General features: G+C 27.5%; 2 non-coding genes and 1 pseudogene across 2 annotated transcripts; 2 read left to right on the top strand and 1 right to left on the bottom strand.

Moving 5' to 3' along the window:
- The first annotated feature begins 5,678 nt into the window (after nucleotides 1–5,678).
- LOC112210426 (U1 spliceosomal RNA) lies at nucleotides 5,679–5,840 on the top strand. The gene has a single exon (XR_002945160.1). It is a non-coding gene; the product is annotated as a U1 spliceosomal RNA (small nuclear RNA).
- Nucleotides 5,841–12,922: 7,082 nt separating this feature from the next.
- LOC112210427 (U1 spliceosomal RNA) lies at nucleotides 12,923–13,086 on the bottom strand. The gene has a single exon (XR_002945161.1). It is a non-coding gene; the product is annotated as a U1 spliceosomal RNA (small nuclear RNA).
- A 6,880-nt stretch (nucleotides 13,087–19,966) lies between these two features.
- On the top strand, nucleotides 19,967–20,099 carry LOC112210425 (U1 spliceosomal RNA; annotated as a pseudogene).

The raw sequence follows: 20,099 nt of genomic DNA, 5'->3' as shown, positions 1-20,099 counted from the left end.
TACTATTGACCATTTTTAAACTTAATCCTCTTCACCCCAGACACATTATTAAAATTATATGTTTTTATATATATATATATATATATATATATATAAAAACATATAATTTTAATAATGTGTCTGGGGTGAAGAGGATTAAGTTTAAAAATGGTCAATAGTAAGGGCCAAAGCATGTTTTTATTTTTAAATGTATCTAGTGTACGATAGGGATTAATTTTTTTTTTTATGTAAAGGCTCAGAGAAAAAATTACCAAGTATAGAAAAATAGAAGGGAAAAAGAAAAAAATTGTAATACTAGTAATAAATACTTCCAAGGTCCCAAAAGGACACAAGAAGGATACAAGCTAAGACCCTCCAGAAATTCACAAAGGATATAGAAACAGAAATAAGGATCAGGTGACTGGAATGGATGGACATATGGTTAGAATAGCCCTGGAAAGACCTAACAAAGAAATATTCCAAAAAATCCTAGGATACATCAGGCAGATGAGGGGAGAAACGGAATGTCTAGGACTGTCTGGATGGAAAATACTGAAGGAAATCAAGGTTCTTGTGGAAAAGAGAAATTCGAAAAACGGGGTCGTGTGGACTGAAGAAAGAAAACATAGGCACACAGAGATAATGAGGGAAAAATGGGAGGAAAGGAAAAATAAAAACAAGAGAGAAGCCAAAAGTAATGATATACACATGGTCTCTAAGGCTGTTCCGTAAAAAAAAAAAAATACTTCAAAGAGTAGTATATATCAATGTGTAAAAGGTGAAGAGGATAATGTCTCAAAAAGATCAATGGAAAGGACTGAATCCTGTCTTTTTTTTATTTTTAAATCAATCTTGTATTTTATATTGATTAATACTACTAACTATATATCAATCAATATGGCCAAGTATAAAAGGTAAAAAGCCACACCAACCAACAGTAGTGAAAAAGAAAAAAAAAATAATTACTTGACACAAATACTTCCATTAGCAGTATATATATGAAAATATATAATTTTAGTAATGTGGATTGAGGTAAAGAAGATAAAAGTTTGAAAATAGCAACTTGAGTATTCATTAATACATAGCAAATGTAAAAATCCAGAGAAAAAATGACAAGGTATAATAAGACAGTATGGAAAAGAAAACAAAAAATATAAATACTTATAGGAAATACTTCCAGTAGCATACACATAAAAGATAAAATTTGATTAATGTGTCTGGGGTGAAGAAGATAAAGTTTGAAAATAGCGAAAGGAAAGGGCCGAAGCATATATACTTGATATATACTTTTATATATTATGAATACATCAATCAATATTTTACACTAGATAAAATTAAAAACACATTTTCGTTTGCAATATATTAATCAAATATTCCATTTACTATTTTCAAACTTTATTTTCTTTACCCTAGCCACATTACTAAAATTATATTTTCAAGTATATGTACTACTAATTGAAGTATTTGTGACTAGTAATTAATTTTTTTTCTTTTGCTTACTATATATTAATCGATATTACACACAAGATTCATTAAAAATAAAAAAACGCATGTTTCTTCCCTTTCTATTGGCCATTTTTAAACTTAATTCTCTTCACTCCAAAAACATATTGAAAAATTATGTTTTCATATTTATACTTCTCTCTGAAATTTTTGTTACTAATATTTAATTTTTTTTCTTTTACCCTACTGTTCTGTTGTACGTCCTCATATTTTCTCTGGGCTGTTTATCAATATTTTACTCAAAATTCATTTACAAATAATTAAATAAAAGCAACTCATGTTTTGACCCTTTCCATTCATTAAATGTTTTCATATATATACTACTCTTAGGAATATTTTGTAAAAGTATTCAAATTTTTTTCCATTTTTCCCTCTGTTCTTTTGTGATTCGTTATTTTTTCTCTAGGCTTTTACATCAACCATATATTAATCAATATTATATATAAAATTTATAAAAAAAAATTCATGCTTCGGACCTCTCCATTCGCTATTTTTAAACTTTCATCTTCTTCACCGTAGCACATTATTAAAATTACATATTTTGATGTACATGCTACTGGAAGTATTTTTTATAAGAGAAGATGGTTGGGGGTGTAGTTAAAATATAACACAAATAAGTTTAAAAAAACTTATTTGTGTTATATTTTGACCGCACACCCATCCATCTTCTCATATAATTTATCCATGGTTTTTTTCTTTTTATTTTGCCAAGCAAATGTAATTTTGTTACAACAAATTTTTATTTTATTACATAATAAATTATCAGTACTACAATACCTATATAAATTAAATTGTTATATATATTTGACACTACATAAATATAAAATCATTTTAGTATCCGTATTTTTTATAAGTATTTAATTTTTTTTCCATACTGTTTCTTTATACTTGATGATTTTTTTCTGGGCTTTTACATCTACCATATATTCTACTGTATATTTATCAATATTCCATTCACTATTTACAAACTTTATCTTCTTTACCACATTATTATTATTAAAAAAATATTTTTTTATGTATATAATACTAATGAAAGTATTTTTTTTATTTTTCCTATGAAATATTAAGCAATATTACACACAAGATGCGTTTAAAAATTAAAAACATGATTCAGCCTTTTCCATCGGCCATTTTCCATTCGGTATGTATATATATATACATACATACATACTACTCCTGAATGTATTTGTTATAAGTATTTAATTTTTTTTTCTCTTTCCCTACTGTTCTTTTTTGTTTGATGATTTTTTTTCTGGGTTTTTACATTTACAATACGTTATACAAAAGATTCATTAAAACAAAAAAAAACTTATATTACTCTTTAAATTATGTAAACCAAGGTGTATTTTAATTCATATTTTGAAAGAAAAAAATTTATTTATATATTTTTTATAAACTGGAAAAAAACTTTAAATTTACTTACTTTTAATCTCCAGAAAAACGTTATTTGGATTGTCACTTCTTTTCTTTATATATTTTTTTATTTCCTCTATTTGGATTGTCACTCGTTATTAAACTCAGTTCACTATGAGACTTGTTGCTTTTTATGGCATTCTTTGGGTTTATTATTTAACTATGTTTGTTTGCAAAAGGATGTTGCAGTTTTTCATTTGTTCCATTTATTCAGCAGTCTGGAATATGTTACCTTCGAGTTTTTTGTGTCTGTTTTATAATTCATTGCATACTTTTTATTTTCAGATTGGTATGGTTATGGCTTCTAAAACTATTTTTTTGTTTATATAGTTTTTAACATTCTGAAAATCAAAATTGTCATTTTAAGCATGGTGTTCTACTAATGCATTTTTTTTTTTAATATTGTTAGGATTATTTTTATTTTTATAATAATTTGTATTTTGATAAATGGTGTTTTTATATATTGTTCATTCTCTCCATATTATATTCCTGGATAGTTAATTTTATAACCTAGCTACTCCTACATTTTTATTTTTATCTATTTTGTCCTTCATGTTTTATAAGTTACCAATCTTATTTGTGGGTCTATATTGAAAGTTATATTTTGATACATTATAGTTCTTAAATATTTATAATATCTAATTAAGCTTTGTGATAATTTACTTTTTTTGTCTAAAAATAGTTTATGTATTTTTGTTTTTAATGGTTTCACTTATACATTTTCATTTGGTGTAGTTGGTTTGAAAAATAGTTTTATATATTTTAGATTTAAATAAAACAAATGCACTAATGAACAAAAAGATCTATTTCAAGAAAATTAAACAAATAATATAAAACTAAGAAAGGGTCAGAAATAGTTTAAAAGATTGAAGAATACATTAACTAAAATGCATTGATTTGGGAACAAAAAATAAATTTATGGAAAAATGAGCAATATCTGCTAGATTAATTAATTATATTAGGTTAATATAACTACAAATTGATTTCAGATCTATATTAAATGGAATAGATAAGTCAACATATTAATTATCAGAATTCCTAAAACCAAATTTTAGTTTGGTAACATAAATTACTCGTATGTTGTTAAAAACGCTAAAGAAATCAAAAATAAAATTTAGTTAGTAAAATTAAGTGAAAATGAATGATAAGTTTTGATGTGGTATCCTACAGCTATCTGAAACTATTCAACAATAAATTAATAAAATCTGCTAGTAGAAAGTTGAATGTGATTGGAAGGAAATAGAACCATGTACCAGAGTAGAAATCTACAGAGAAGGCATTAGGATTATGCATTGATTTTTTTTTTTTTTATTTCGTGGTTAACAGGTTTTTTTTTCCAAATGAAGGGAATTCAAATCTGGTCAACACTATCTACTTATATAGCCGTAATTATTTATATTAATAATTAATGAATGAATTATTATCAAATGTTATGAATGAAAAACAAATAAAACCAAAATAGTGTTTAAAATATCCAGATATTTTGTGTTCAATGAATTAAGGTATAAGAGATGACCTTTTTAACAGTCTAAATAATTTGAGTAAAATGATTAAATTCACAAAAAGAGTTTGAAAACAATAACTCAATTAGATATCTATCTGGGCCTAAAAATGGAGAAACTGGAAATTTGATTACAGAATGTGTTAGCCAATGTAGAGCCAGTGATATTGTATTGAACTATTTTTCAAATCACCTATATCGCATGAAAATGAATATTACAGTACTTTACTTTATATATTATATGCTGGCAGAGGCATGAAAGATAAATTAAGATTTACCTTTATACTAAAAAATTAGTAGGTTAAAGTTAATAACCCAACTACATGATACATCTTGAAACAAGAATTAATAATCTATTTACTTATACTTTAAAAGTATATATTGAGTATATAATTAAAATACTACAAATTACAAACACCTACACTTCTCAATTATTATAGCTAAATTAATCATTGAAAAGATCTTGAATGATGGTAAAAAGAAAAATATGAAGAAAGTTTGAGTATAATTCCTACGTTATTTGACTTTATCTATTTTAAAGCAAGATGTGAGCTCATTTATTTTAATTACCAATCCATGTAATTATTTATGTGACTATAGGAATTTTTATCTCTAGTAATAAAGTTCTAATTTTTCTTTAGTTATAAAAGGAATATTAATGAAAGGTGGATGGTATCAGCCCTCATTTAGTTTTTCATCTAGGCCAAATTTTTTTTTAATAACATTTTAGAAATATGAAAACTTATAAAAATAAATTTAAGTATTTTTTAAAAGAAAATATAACTTCAACTAGAAATATACTACTTTCTATAAAATGTTCCTGAAAGAAAAAATAATTTTCACTGTTCCAATTGTGTTTTGAGGCTATTGCAAGTAACTTAACTGCTAATTTATGTCCATTGAATTTATTTATATATTATATCTATATACCATACAAGTTATTACAGGTTTAAGTGAGTATAAGTCAATTTCTAGTTAATTTTTGAGAGAGCACAGCTTCCTTGTTAGCGCGTACAGCGCTGTCTGGTAATCGATTTACGAAACCGGTAAGGGTCACGTGAATGTTAAAATCGTAGTTTGTCGTATTTTCTTTCGTTTTCACGAGAATCATCATCGTAAACTATAGATGAGTATGTTGTATTTCTTTGTTTATTTTTCGTCAGCATAAGACATAATTCCTTTTGGAAAGATTCCGATGTTGACACGTAAGGGATTCGGCTGGATTCTCAGAATCGTTTCTAATCCTGACGTCATGATTATCCGACTCAGGAGGACCCAAAGCATACTTACCTGGCGTGGGGGTTACCGTGATCATTAAGGCGGTTCCCCCAGGGTGAGGCTCTTTCATTGCACTTCGGTTGGGCTGACCCCTGCGAATACCCCAAATGTGGGTATCTCGGGCGCGTAATTTTTGTTAGTCGGGACTGCGTTCGCGCTGTCCCGGATAATTACCTATCATATAGATTTATTTTGAGTTCGTGTATGAATTCATTCTTGCATTTAACATTTTCCACACCTATGCGGGTCATTTGGTGCAAAAGTGGTGCAAGTCCAGTTAGGTATTGAGTCTTTGGTGGTGGACATTTATGAACTGTTCGTTGACAGAAACAAAAATTCTTAAGAACTGTTCAAGTAAAAAATTGTTAATGAAACGAAGGAAAGAAAAGAGAGTCGGAGAGTAGTATCCTGTTATTATTTAATAGTTGATAAAAATAACCGATATGAAACTTTTTATAAATCAAGTCGAAAATTCTTCTATTTCGTAATATATTTATTTTTATAATTGGAAGATCGTTGATTGACAATAAATGATATATAAAAGAAAGATGGTCCTGGTGCGCTCAAAAGAACTCAAATAATAATAAAAACTACTTGTTATGACCCAACGTTTCGCCCCACTTCGCAGGGGTAATAAAAATACGAAAGCTAAAATAATGTAACTAAGTAAGAGAATAGAAAACAAAAATAAGAGTAATCTAAGGTATTTTACATTAATTTAGGTATTTATTTTATTATATTAATTTTTTTATTATTGTATTTTTGTGGGAGTGAGTAAGGCAATGGACTACGTACTCCAAGAATCCGGCTGGGCAGATAATTATCTTTTTCACTAAAGCCGTTGAGTCAGTCAGCCCTATGGGTTCAAAGGAGCCCTCCGAGGTCCACCCAGCCTCATATAATGGTTACTCTTAATTGGGAATAAATAACTTTATTCCTTGGATTTTGGAGTGGTGATAAGGTTATCTTTGATGTATTAAAGGACAATCGCTAACATTTTTTTTCTTATTGATTCCTTGAAAGTTGGAGGCGTTATTAATTGTGTAATATTTAATGCTGTTAATGACTCCTTATATTATTATGATGGCATCATCTCACATAATTTTTTCTTTTCTTTAATTTTGACTCCTTGAATTATGGAATTTATTGATAAGGTAAGCTTTTATGTTATTAATGGACTGTCTACCGTTGGTTAACATTTTGTTGGCATTCTAAGTTTTTTATTCTTTGGATTTCGGAGTCGATATTAATTACATTTTTTATTGACTTTTTTTCTTATCTATTCCTTGGATTTCTGAGTCGTTACTAATCATATGATATTTGATGCTTTCAATGGACTTCTTATATTATTATGTTGATTGGCGTCCTGTCGTATCTTTTTTTTTGATTTTGAGAATTAATTTATGTATACATTTATTTATTTTTAATGGTTCCTTTGATTTTTGAGTTGTTAAAAATTAGGTCATATTCGATGCTAATAACGAGATACATATATTTTGTTGGCACTCTGGCATATTTTCAATTTTTTAAATTTTATTTTCTGCAATTTTGACTCCCTGATTTTTAGTGTCGTATTAAATGGTCTATCTTTGTTGTTATTAATGATTTACCGCTATCATTGCGTTGGCATTCTCATATCTATTCTTTTTTTTTTTTAATGCATCCTTTGATTTTTGGGTTGTTTAAAATGAGGTTCTATTCGATGCTAAAATGAGCTACATATATTTTGTTGGCACCTTGGTATCGATTTTTCCCTTAATTTTTATTTAAAAAAAATTTTATTATCTGTATGTTTGATTCTCTGGGTTTTAGTGTTTTATTAATTTGTCTATTTTTGTCGCTATTAATGATTTACCGCTGTCATTGTGTTGGCATTCTTGCATATAGATTTTCTTTATAATGATTCCTTTGTTTTTTGGGTCGTTAAAAATGAGGTTATATTCCATGCTAATAACGAACTACATATATTTTGTTGGCACTCTGGCGTGTCGATTTTACTCTCAAATTTTTGCAAAATTATTTTCTTAAGTTTGATTCCCTGGATTTTAGTGTTGTTATTAATTGGTCCAATCTTTGTTGTTATTAATGGTTTACTACTAACATCGCGTTGGCATTCTCATATCTATTCTTTTTTTTTTTTGTAATGGTTCCTTTGGTTTTTGGGTCGTCAAAAATGAGGTTCCATTCAATGCTAAACTGAGCTACATATATTTTGTTAGCACACTCGCATATCTTTCTTTTCATCTTACTTTTTATCGATTCTTTGGATTTTGGAGTTGTCGTTATTAGTGTTATTTTATGTCGTTTTGAGGGACTGACAATATTATTATTATATCACTCTCGAGTAACGATTTTTTCCCCTCTCATTTCGCTTTCTTATTGATCCTTGGATTTTATAGTCATCATTATTTACCTCATCTTTGATCGTCTTAAGGGATAACGATATTATTATGATAGCACACTCACATATTGATTTTTTCTCTCATTTTTTTTTTTATTGATTCCTTTGATTTTGGAGTTCTTATTAATTAGATCATATTTGATCCTATTAATCGGTTACCTGTCTTATAATGTTCGCACACTCCCTTATTGATCTCTTCCCCTCTCCTCTCATTTTGTTTTTTTTTATTGATTCGTTGGTTTTTGGAGTTCTTATAATTAGATGGTCTTTGATCCTATTAATGGGCTATCTATTTTATTATGTTGGCACACTCGCATATTTTTTTTTCTCTTTTATTTTTTATTGATCCTTGGATTTTATAGTCATCATTATTTACCTCATCTTTGATCGTTTTGTGGAACTACCGATATTATTATGATAGCCCACTCGCGTATTGGTTTTTTTTCTTTGATCTTATTAATGGGTTACCTGCCTTATTATGTTCGCACACTCCCTTATTGATTTTTTCCCCCTCTTTTTTTTATGTCTATTCTTTCCTAATTAGTTAAAAAAATATAATGTAAAAAATGAATTTGAACTAAAATAGTTACTCGGGTGTTATTAGAAATGAGGTTTGGAAAATAAGAAAATAATTAATTGTATTTAGTTAGATAAACACCAAGACAATTTATAATCAAATATGATTCTCTTTTGGGTGCTTCTTTCAGCTGAATTTTTGCCTTGTTGCGTTTTTAAATCACATCCTTCACCATTTCCTCCCATAATTATATTATGTAAGAAAGGAAAGAAATATAAATAATTAAATTCATGTCATGTAAAATATATTAATAATTAGATTTCTTCTAACTCGTAACACTTAAGTGATGGTTACATGGCATACAGCTAACCAAGTACAGTGTCACTCAGCCAAAGAATAATTATGAAATTCATTATTTGCAGATGAAACAGGGCAATTTGTTATATTTTTATTCCATTAAATACCCATACACTTGCTATTTCATATAAATTATTATTTAAAAATAATTTAGAGCTATAATGCACAGATCTTTTAATAAGTAGATAAATTGGACTAAAGACAAAATTAATTATTTATTAAAGCACTTTAAAACATTCGTCTCTCATTAAACCCACAGTTTTGTGTGTAAACCTATAATTACAATCATTTTTATAATAGTTTTATTTTACATCTAGATCCTGCATATTTGTTAGTTTCATTTAACCCTTTTTCATTGGCCATTTTCCAAGATAATCCTTTTCACCCCAATCACATTGTCAATAAATATTTTCATACAACTCATGGCAGTATTTGCTACAAATTGAAGAGATAAAAATTCCCTTTTCTCCAGCTTTTTTATGTAAGGTATTTTTTTTCTTGGGGCTTTTAAGTGACAATCCACAAAGTGTATTAACAACTAATTAAATACTGTATATTAAGAACAATGTAATTTAAAATTTGCTTCCACATTAATTTTTTTAAAATTTATATAGTTTGCCAAAATATGGATAGAAAATCCTCTTAGCATTTATAATTTAAAGAGTAAAATATGTTTTTAAAAATAAATCTTGTGTATTATATTAATTTATATATTCTAGACAAAAGTCCTTAAAATAAAAAATCATCTGAAATAGTGAAAAAGATTTTTTTTTTAAATTGTTATAATTATTATTTTAAATATGCTTAATTATTTTTCTTATTTAATCAAGATAATCACAAAGTTTATTTACAGCAACTGTTCAAAATGTCCACCCTCCATACATCACACTCTTCTGAGAACATCTTCCTCTCTCCTTATTCCCTTTTGGCTCCCTTCATCTCCTCATACTTGAGAATGAGTTTATAATCCAAATATGAAAATAATTAATTGTATTATTTTAGATACAAGCTAAGATAGTGTTTAATTAAATATACTACTTCCCTTTGATTTTTTAATTAATTCATTGAAGGATCAAAATTAAAAAAAAAAAAAAAAAAAAAAATCGATAGAAAGTCTTTATTAAATTAAAAATTGTCTTAGTTTTTGTCTGAATTAATATAATTAATTATTTTATTTATTTAGAGAAAAAAATATATTAATAATAATATAAGGAAGTAAATAATATAATAAAATAATATAAGGAAATAAGGAGAGAGGGAGATGTTCTCAGAAAAATTAGAGTATATTGAGCAGTTGCTGTAAATAAAGTTTGTAATTTTTGTTAATTTAATAAGAAAAATTATTGATTGTATTTATTTAGATAAAAACCAAGACAATTTATAATTAAATATGATTTCTTCTGAATTAAATATGACTTCTCTTTTGACTGCTTATTTTAGTTGAATTTTTGCTTTCTTGCAATTTTAAATCACATCCTTCATCATTTCCTTCCATAATTATATTATGTATGAAAGGAAAGAAATATAAATAATTAGATTCATGTAATGTAAAATATATTAATAACTAGATTTCTTCTTATTCGGAACATTAGATATATTATATACATTACACTGTGTTCTACAATGCCATGATATTTTTTTGGGATACCCTCTGATACAACACCATTTTCTTGATACTAATTACATTTTACACAATTATTCTATTTTACATTTTGGTAAAACATACCAAAGGGGAAAAAACCAAAACATTATTGAATTAAAATAAAATACGAAACATTGAATTGAAAAAATGTATATCATTAATTCATCTTTACATTAATATATGTTTGGGCTGTAGTTTTAGTGTGATTTCCTATTTCTTTGATTAGAGGGTTTAATGAGTTGGGGTGAGACTGAAAGAAATTATGTGTCAGTTCATATACATCCTGTGTGGTGCCTATAATTGATTCAGAGTGCATTTTAGATGTTCTAGTCTAATATGAATAGTTATTAACAATTCTGAGGCATTAGATTTTTAATATTATTGAATTAAAATTAAATACTATCGAATTAAAATAAAATATATAACATTGAATAGAAAAAGTACATATCATTAATTTATATTTACATTAATATATTTTTAGTTCTTTTGTGTTTATATTGCAGTTTTAGTGTAATTTCCTATTTCTGTGATTAGAGGATTTAATGAGTTGGGGCAAGACTGGAAGAAATTATGAGTCAGTTTATATATGCAATCCTGTACTGTATCTATTTTTAATGAAGTGTGCATTTTAGATATTCTAGTTTAATATGGATTGTTATTAACAATTCTTAGGCATTTGTTTTAGAATAATTGTGTATAATTTATGTTTGTTGAACTATGAAAGCTTCATATGTGGTAGGCATAAGTTAAGATGGGTCTTAGTTATGCTATATATAGTATAAATTTATTTCTACTGGATAATTTTGACTTTTTATTAAAGTATGGTTACATTTTATATAAAATTTTCCTGGCGTTTTCCAACTTCGAATTGATGTGATGGTTTAATAATAGTTGCTATCTAAAGTTACTCCTAAGTAACTATTTTTGCAAAAGGGATAAGGGTATTATTTAAATCTATGGTTGATAGAAGAATAGGTGAAAATAATGGCTTCTGTTTTATCAATATTTAAAACTAATCCATTATAGTTCGATAGTTATCGCAAGTATAAACCCCTCCTGACATAGACCGCTAATTGGTCGAACCATTAATTAAATTTTTTTTTTTGACCTATCAATAGCTGCTAAGGTAGGTAAAGAAAATGTATCACTCCATCCCCCCTTCCTGCGAGGTGGCAGAGCAGGAAAGGTTCAGAAAACCCTATCAACATCACCTTATAACTTTATCTTCTGATGCTCTCCCTCCCCCATACTTCTTTTGGACTTCTATTTTTCTTATTATTTTACCATTATCTATTGTCTTTAATAATTAATGTTTTTATTTTCTCTATCTTCTATGCGAATCAACACTAGGAGGAGGCCCCTCATCTCCGTATTTTAAAAATATTACCATTTAGAATGGATATTTCACTAGTAATAAATAAACATTACAGGTAACCTTAAAATACCAAACGTAGTAAAAGTTAATACCCAACACTCCTTTTTTCACAGTAAAGCATTCACGAATACCTGTTTATTTTTTGTTTTAGAGAGATCGAAAAAAAAAGTAATCGAAGTGAATTTTTAATCTCGTGATTTTCTCCGTATCTAAGCAAAACAGCTTAGTAAAAAAAAACGCACTTTGGCCATTGTTATGTCTATTCCTGTACACTATTATCTCTTGAGGGAGTGAAAGATTTTTTTTATTTTGCCGAACGGTACTTCCATTTACGTTGCGTCTATCCTCAGAACGTTATATCTGTTCTTGTTTTATAACCTTCATCATAGTTACTTGGGCTTTATCAATAGAGTTCCACCCGCTGAACCCCGAACTGATTTTCTCGTTAAGCATTAGTGAGTGCGCCATACTACCATGTTTGAGTTGTTTTTTTCTAACCTATTTATTTAGTTTCAATCAATTACAATTATATATCTGTCACCCCAGTGAATATGTGGTTAAGTCGAATTTTGGTCAAAATGAGTTAAGTGGTCTAAGAGAATCACAGAGGCAACATCTTCATTGTGCATAAGTGTCTAAGTCAGTCAACGTTTTAAAACAGAGTTATTGCGATGTGTTTTTTTCAACGGTCGGTGAACAATTAGTTAACTCTTTTATCTAATTAGTGATAAGGCATATCAAATTGGTGTAAAACAAGTAACAAGTTACCAACGTTTTGGTAGTATTGACCACAAACACCTGATTTTACATAAATGTTTAACTTTAACTTTAAAAGTTGTCCCCTGAAAAGTAAGGAATATTGACTTAACCACATATTCACTGGGGTTACAGATATTACTTAACCTATGGGAAAAAAAATCATGTCTGAGTATCGATTGTGAACTTCTACTTATTAGAGGGGAACAGCGCGAACGCAGTCCCCGACTAACAAAAATTGCGCGTTCGAGATACCCACATTTGGGGTATTCGCAGGGGTCAGCCCGACCGAAGTGCAATGGAAGAGCCTCGCCCAGGGGGAACCGCCTTCGTGATCACGGTAGCCCCAACGCCAAGTAAGTATGAATACGGAATCGAGTACTGCCCTAGTTGCATAAAGCCGTGAAACGGTAATTGCGAGATGTAAATTTAATCTAGATCGCATTATGGTCCTCCCGTCAGCCGATATGCAACGACTTAAGAAATAGAATATCGTTAAACACTGATTATAAGTTATTGGTATTGATTAAGTGTCATTTGAAAAAGTATTTGTGCCCATAAATGTGAGAATAATGTTTCATGGTACCTTTATTTCTTTACAGGTTGCGCTGCAGTCGCACCTAGTTGTCTAAGTTGTAGCTAATTAAATATACAATCTTATTTTATAGACTTAAGTTGTAGCATTTTTTAAAATTTTGTTTATGAATTATTTCATTAAAAAATTATTTATAGTTTAAACTTCATCATCATCAAGTAAACTATGTATATAATTATATTTAAATTTCACATAATTTATAACAAAAATTTATAAGTAATTCTTATAGTCTCTTTCTTTTAACTGATGTTTATAAAAACTCTCTTCTATTTTATAATTTGGTATTCATTTGGTTTTGTAGTAGTATCTAAATTTCAACTTTAACTGTTAAGTTGTATGGCATTTTCTTAAATCGGGCTATATCATACTATGCATACTTAATTTATTTATACCTGTTTATTTTATGCCTTCTTTATTGAAACAAATTATTTTTCTTACAATTATGAACATTGTGTAACACTTTCCTAGTAAATCTATTCTAAAACTGAACTTTAGAAGAAATAAATATTTAATTAATTTGCCTTTATATCAACCTTTATCCTCTTAACATTTTAATTACTTTATTGATTGTTATAAAGGTTTATTTATATCTTATAGTTTATACATTTACCTCTACTGTTGAAATACATATATTTTGTTAGTAGATTAAAAATGCAATATCCACGGACCATGGCTAATTATCAAACTCACACACAACTTCAAATTACAGGGTATATATCATAATAATGAATTGATTTGTTTCTAGAGTTTGAATGTTGTAAAGTAATAAAACATATTGGCTGATACATCATTAAGCTACTAAATTATGTGTGTTTAATCTATTTAATGTAACAAAAGATATTATGGAGGAAAATGAGAGATACTTTGTAAAGGAATAAATAAATTGTATATATAGATATGCAATTAACATAATAATTAAGTTTATTTAAAATGGATTGTTTATAGTTGACCATAGATTAATATTAGGAAAAGCTGGTGAGGGGTGTGGTCAGCAAAATATACATAAATAAACAACTTATTTATTTGTGCAGACGTTTCCTGAACGTGAAAGTTCCTGAATTTCAGGCCATTAGGGCTGAAAAAACAAAAAAGAGATAACAACCATAATGCAGAAAAACAAAAATAAAAGGAAAATAATAAACAAACGAACTTGAAAATATACATAAAAATAAATTAAGTATATTGATAACAGTAGAAGTAGATAGTAGTTAATTAATTACAATGGAAGATAAAATATAATATTATAGAGGTAAAAATTATTCAAAATAAATAATAAAAACATAAACATCATGAAAGAGGTGCAGAAGAAAATGGTATTAACATAATAAGATATGTAAGTAATGTATAAAATAATTTAAAATCAACATAATTAAATGTATGAAAGAAAAAAATATATGTGATACAATGGTATGGGCATAGGACCAGTGGCTCCCCCCATGATTTTTGGGATCCAAGAAAAAAAAAGAAAGAAATTTATATTTCATTCTTCCTATTATAACTTACAGTTTACTAGTTTAGTTATCTCAGAATGTATGTTTTGTATGAGTGTATAATGGGCTGAGGTCTGCTCACTCCTTGGCGAAATCCTGCCTACGCCCATGTACAATGGGCAAGGGAAAAAAAAAAATGTTACAATGGATAAAAGATGGAGAGTAATATAGATGAGTAAAAAAAAAAAAGATAAACTAAAACAAATATAGTGTCTTGAAGTTTTTGTTTATTTGAGTATTTTTTGCTAAACCAGGTTTTTCCTATTCTTATTGATAACTTTTTATTTTTAAGAATAATAGATATTTTATGAGGAAAAGATGATCAGGTTTGCAGTTAGCCAAAAATACTTAAATTATCCCAAACTTTATTTATTCATTTTCTCCTCATATTAATCTAGAATCAACTGTAAACACCTCCTATTACTTTTATGTTTATTATACTTAATTTCATATTACTAGTATGTTTATGTTTCTTTGTAAATTAACCATGTTGCAATGAGCAGTAAAATATCATTTTATTCCATTTTTATCTGGTTTGAAATTAATGTCAATACCAAGAAATTGAAATGTAACATATTCAACTAATCTTCAAATAATCCTTGACAATACATATCGATTATTATTATGAAAAAAAAAACTCAAACTCATTAGCTCAAGAGATGATGGTTTGCGACCTCTGACTAATATGCAAATTTAAATATAAATAATTAGTTATAATCCTACAACTAAGTTCTGAAGGGTTTTATTTGTCAAAACTTGATTATATTTGTTTTCAGGAATCCATTCACACCCTTTATACAGTTCTTTATTCTTTATAACATCTGAACAACGTTTCGGGCTCCTCTGCCTTTTATCAAGTTCTACAAATAAAAATATTTACAATCAACAGTTTTACAATTAACATACAGTTATAATCAACAAAGTTTATATTGCTCTTTAACAAAAAATTGTTTACACATTTACATACAAGTAATTCAATATTTCAATATATCTATATTCACTTCACTAATTTATGGCCACTTGCACATATAAAATGTTTTGTGAGATTAAGCCATAATGTCTTAGTATAGTAATGGTTCTTATTTTTTTCCCCTTACCTTATTAATTTGTGGATATATGTTAATATAAACTGAAAATCATTTTTATATATTCCAAAATGAAAATAAGACCCTTTTTTTTTCATTATTGCTGTTTTCAAACAATGTTTGCCTAAAACTGTTTTTAAAATTGAAAATTATTTTTATTTCAAGCGATTATTGAGATTTAAGTGTTATTTATTATATTTATAAATTACTTTTTAATTGCACTTTTCTCTTTGTGTCCATTTACATATTTAAATTTCAGTGTACTGAGCCCTACTCTTTCTCTATGTTGTGTATTGATTTTAATTTGTTACCTTACTAATTATTAATTATTTTAAAAATATACTTTATTTATTATGTCCACATAATGCTGTCTAATTCCTCCAGTGTTGAAAGTTTTAAAACTAACTGCGTGTTTTTCAGACATTATAAAGATTAAAGAAGTGGATAAAGGGTGTAAATGGATTTCTGAAGTATAATAAAGATGCCAATGTTTCATCCACCATCGGTAGTAATTCATTACTCATGATCATACTTTTTTGATCATGAATCACTTTTTGAACCAATGTATAAGCAGTTATAAATTAAAAACGTATGTGATAATATGACCAATGATGTGTTAAAACAATTGGAGTAAGAATTATTTACTTGTCGGTAAAACTGGAACAGTCAAATGGAATGATTGTCTTCACTTCAAGAACTCCTCTCTTGTCAGTTTATTTAATTTATCCAGTCAGTTGTTACATTGTGTTTTTTTTTTAATTTTACTCTTGTGAGAAACTATATTCGATTTTTATGTGTGTGTGTGTCTATATATACTACTATTTTTAAAATTATTATTTTAATAATTATTACTATTTATAAAATTACTATTTTTGTACTTAAACAAAAAAAAACATGTATGTATTGGGTTAAGAGAGAAACAATATTTAAAGTGCTATTCGAAAATAAGGAAAAAAGAAATGAAGAATAATAAAAATTAAGTTAAAAAGGAGAACAAGAACATATAAAGGTAAAAGAAGAAAAACAATAAAATTACTAAAATATTGTAGATAAATTATACTTTAACTATGTGTATTATAAGTTTAAAATAGTAAACACTAGTTTTTCTAGTTATAGTATGTTCTGTATGTAGCACCCACCCGTATGCAGTTGGATTGCACACCTTATTCAATAAAGTTCTTTTACCTCTATTCATATGAACAGTTTAGTTCAAAAATATTCTTTTGTTAATTTTATCTATGAATCCTACATTTTTTTAATTATCTTTCCAATCAGGTAAGTATTTTTTAAATTATTTTTTAATAGATATTAGTTTCATTTCGCAATTTTAAAAGATTGATTCATTCCATTTCAGAATGAAGCCTTTTATGCAATAGGTAATAAAATAAATTATATAATCAATCAAAGCTGATCTTCCTTATTGTGAAATCACTTTTAAACACCATTCATCGATTGGAATACTCATTAAAATAAAATGTAAACAATTCTGATTTTTGTTTATAAAATTAAATTGATAAATGTTGATGAAAAAAAAAGAAATTCTGAGACTAAAAGAAATTTGTTTAATCAGATTGATTAGTTGCAGAGAACTTGCTAATGCTGTATGAATTCCAAGCTAGCAATGAAATGCATTTAGAGCTGAAACTATTCACTGAACATTGAGAGAAGCAGCTTTGTGTGGAAAACACTGTTGGCTATATGTTACATATAGAGTTTTGCAAATAAATATAAAGATTACTGTGAGAAAATGTGGAATAATGAAATTTAATAAGTCAGAATGTTTTCTGAATGTCACTGGAACCTGGCAAAGAAGCATTAAAAACAAAACAAAAAATAAACAGTGCTGTAAAAGGCTACAGAAAACACTAATTTAAAACATTCATAAGTTGTGGAATGAATATTTAGTATTGTTTGATGTCTAAATATTTTAAAGACTACTAAATTTATTTTAGTAAAAATAATCCATTGTCTTGTTCTGGATGCAGTTCATGGTATAGCTTATCAAAATCCAAAAACAATAAGGTGGTATAAATGACTGTAAATATGTAGCTAAAAACATATTATACTCTGGGACTAAGTCTCTTGAAAATTAAGTACAGAAACTAAAATTAAGTTCTGCTAAAATGCTTGACTAATAATAAAGGATCAAGTTATGACTGATATATTATATATTATTCACTAAAAATCTAGAAAAGAATTAATACTTTTTCAATGAAAAGTTGTAAGTAATGGATACTGACATTAAAAATAAATGTTAAATTTCTATAGCCAGTGACATTTGTTTGAGTTGTGGCCAGGTATTAAAAATCAATAAATTATGAATCCAAGATTGATAAAGGTGTAAATAGTATTTGTTACTATGAGGTTGACTGATAAAAATGCTCTGCAGTGATTATTCGACTGGAATTTCAATAAATGGAAGAAAGGGAGATCAAGAGTATGAAATTTAATAAATTTACTTTAATTTATAAATAAAAAACAGCTATGATGGAGCACTTTAATTCACAAATAATGAGCTTAACTTTATCTGTTCTAGAAAATCCACAAACTTTATAAAGAAACTAAATTTTCAAAGGGTTTGTGCTTTATAATAACAAATCCAACTTGAAAAAAAAATTAATTATCATAACATAACAATGTGCAGTGTTTTTATTCCTGGTCCCTCTGTACAATATTAATACTAAAAAATTCTCAAACCTTTAACATAAAGGAACCATTTATTTTGCATGTAAAGTGCGACCCTGAACCATAAATTCGATGACTTAGGTATATTTAAATGTATAATTTTACCAGAAATGAAAATTTGTAAATTATTTGTATTATTACTTTACTATTTTTGTTGTAACAATAATAATAAAAGAAAATATTAAAAGCTTAGATGGTATTGGTCTATTCCCTTCCACTTGTTTTCTTCTGTTCCTAAAAGATATCTGATAAGTTTGACAAAATTATTCTTTATCAAAGATTTATGAACTGAATTATTTAAAATTACCTGGCAGGAAGAGAAAATAAATTCTATTGTAAGCTACACTGTTCTTATTTTTCAATCATATTGATTATTATTGGAAGTATTTTGTTTTAAACTTATTTTTGTTGGAATTATGTATGTACTAAATCCATAAAATGTGTGAGATAAAACATAGATTAAAGTAAGCCATGATAAATTTCAAGTTAATTTTAGATCAGGCACTAACCTATATTTTAAGAGTTTGTTTAATTAGAAATATAATATTTTCCGTAAAATGTTCCTGGAAGAAAAAATATATTTTTTTTTTCGGAACCCTCTAGAACAGAAAGAAACAGTGAATTAGTGAATGCTTTATTGTGAAAAAGAAAGGAAATAAATCGTGTTGTGTATTACCTTTTACTACCTTTGGTATTTTAAGGTTACCTGTAATGTTTATTGTTATTTATGAAATATCCATTCTGAATGGTACTATTTTTAAATCCAGAGGTGAGAGGCCTCCTCCTGTTGTATCCCATAGAAGATAGAAAAAATAAAAACATTAATTAATAAAGACAATAGATAATGGTAAAATAATTATAATATTCACTATTATTAAAAAAATAAATTATAGTATTCACTTGTGTTAAAAGGCTATTGCAAGTAACTAAGTTCCTATTTTTTAAAAATCATATTGATTATTAGAGGAAGTATTTTGGTGCACGTTGATTCCTATTGAAATTATCTATATATTTTATGTATTAAATATGAAATTTATTGGTGGTTTAAGTGAGTCATTATAAATTTCAAGTTAATTTTTGAGAGAGCAGAAAGAACTCTAAGCTTCCTTGTTGGCGAGTGCAGCGCTGCCTAGTAATCTATTTACGAAACCGGTAGGGGGTCATGTGAATGTGGAAATCGTAGTTAGTCCTATTTTCATTCGTTTTCACGAGAATAATCAACGTAAACCGTAGCTGTGTATGTTGTATTTCTTTGTTTATTTTTCGTTAGCATAAGACATATTTCCTTTTGGAGGAATTCCGATGTTGACACGTAAGGGATTCGGCTGGATTCTCAGAATCGTATCTAATCCTGACGTCATGATTATCCGACTCAGGAGGACCCAAAGCATACTTACCTGGCGTGGGGGTTACCGTGATCATTAAGGCGGTTCCCCCAGGGTGAGGCTCTTTCATTGCACTTCGATTGGGCTGACCCCTGCGAATACCCCAAATGTGGGTATCTCGGGCGCGTAATTTTTGT

This window comes from Halyomorpha halys, unplaced genomic scaffold (genome assembly GCF_000696795.3).
Source record: "Halyomorpha halys isolate HHAL.00 unplaced genomic scaffold, Hhal_1.1 Scaffold987.1, whole genome shotgun sequence".
NCBI classification, from domain to species: Eukaryota; Metazoa; Arthropoda; class Insecta; order Hemiptera; family Pentatomidae; genus Halyomorpha; species Halyomorpha halys.
Note: the sequence above shows the minus strand (reverse complement) of the source record. Positions and strands in the feature narration are given on the sequence as shown.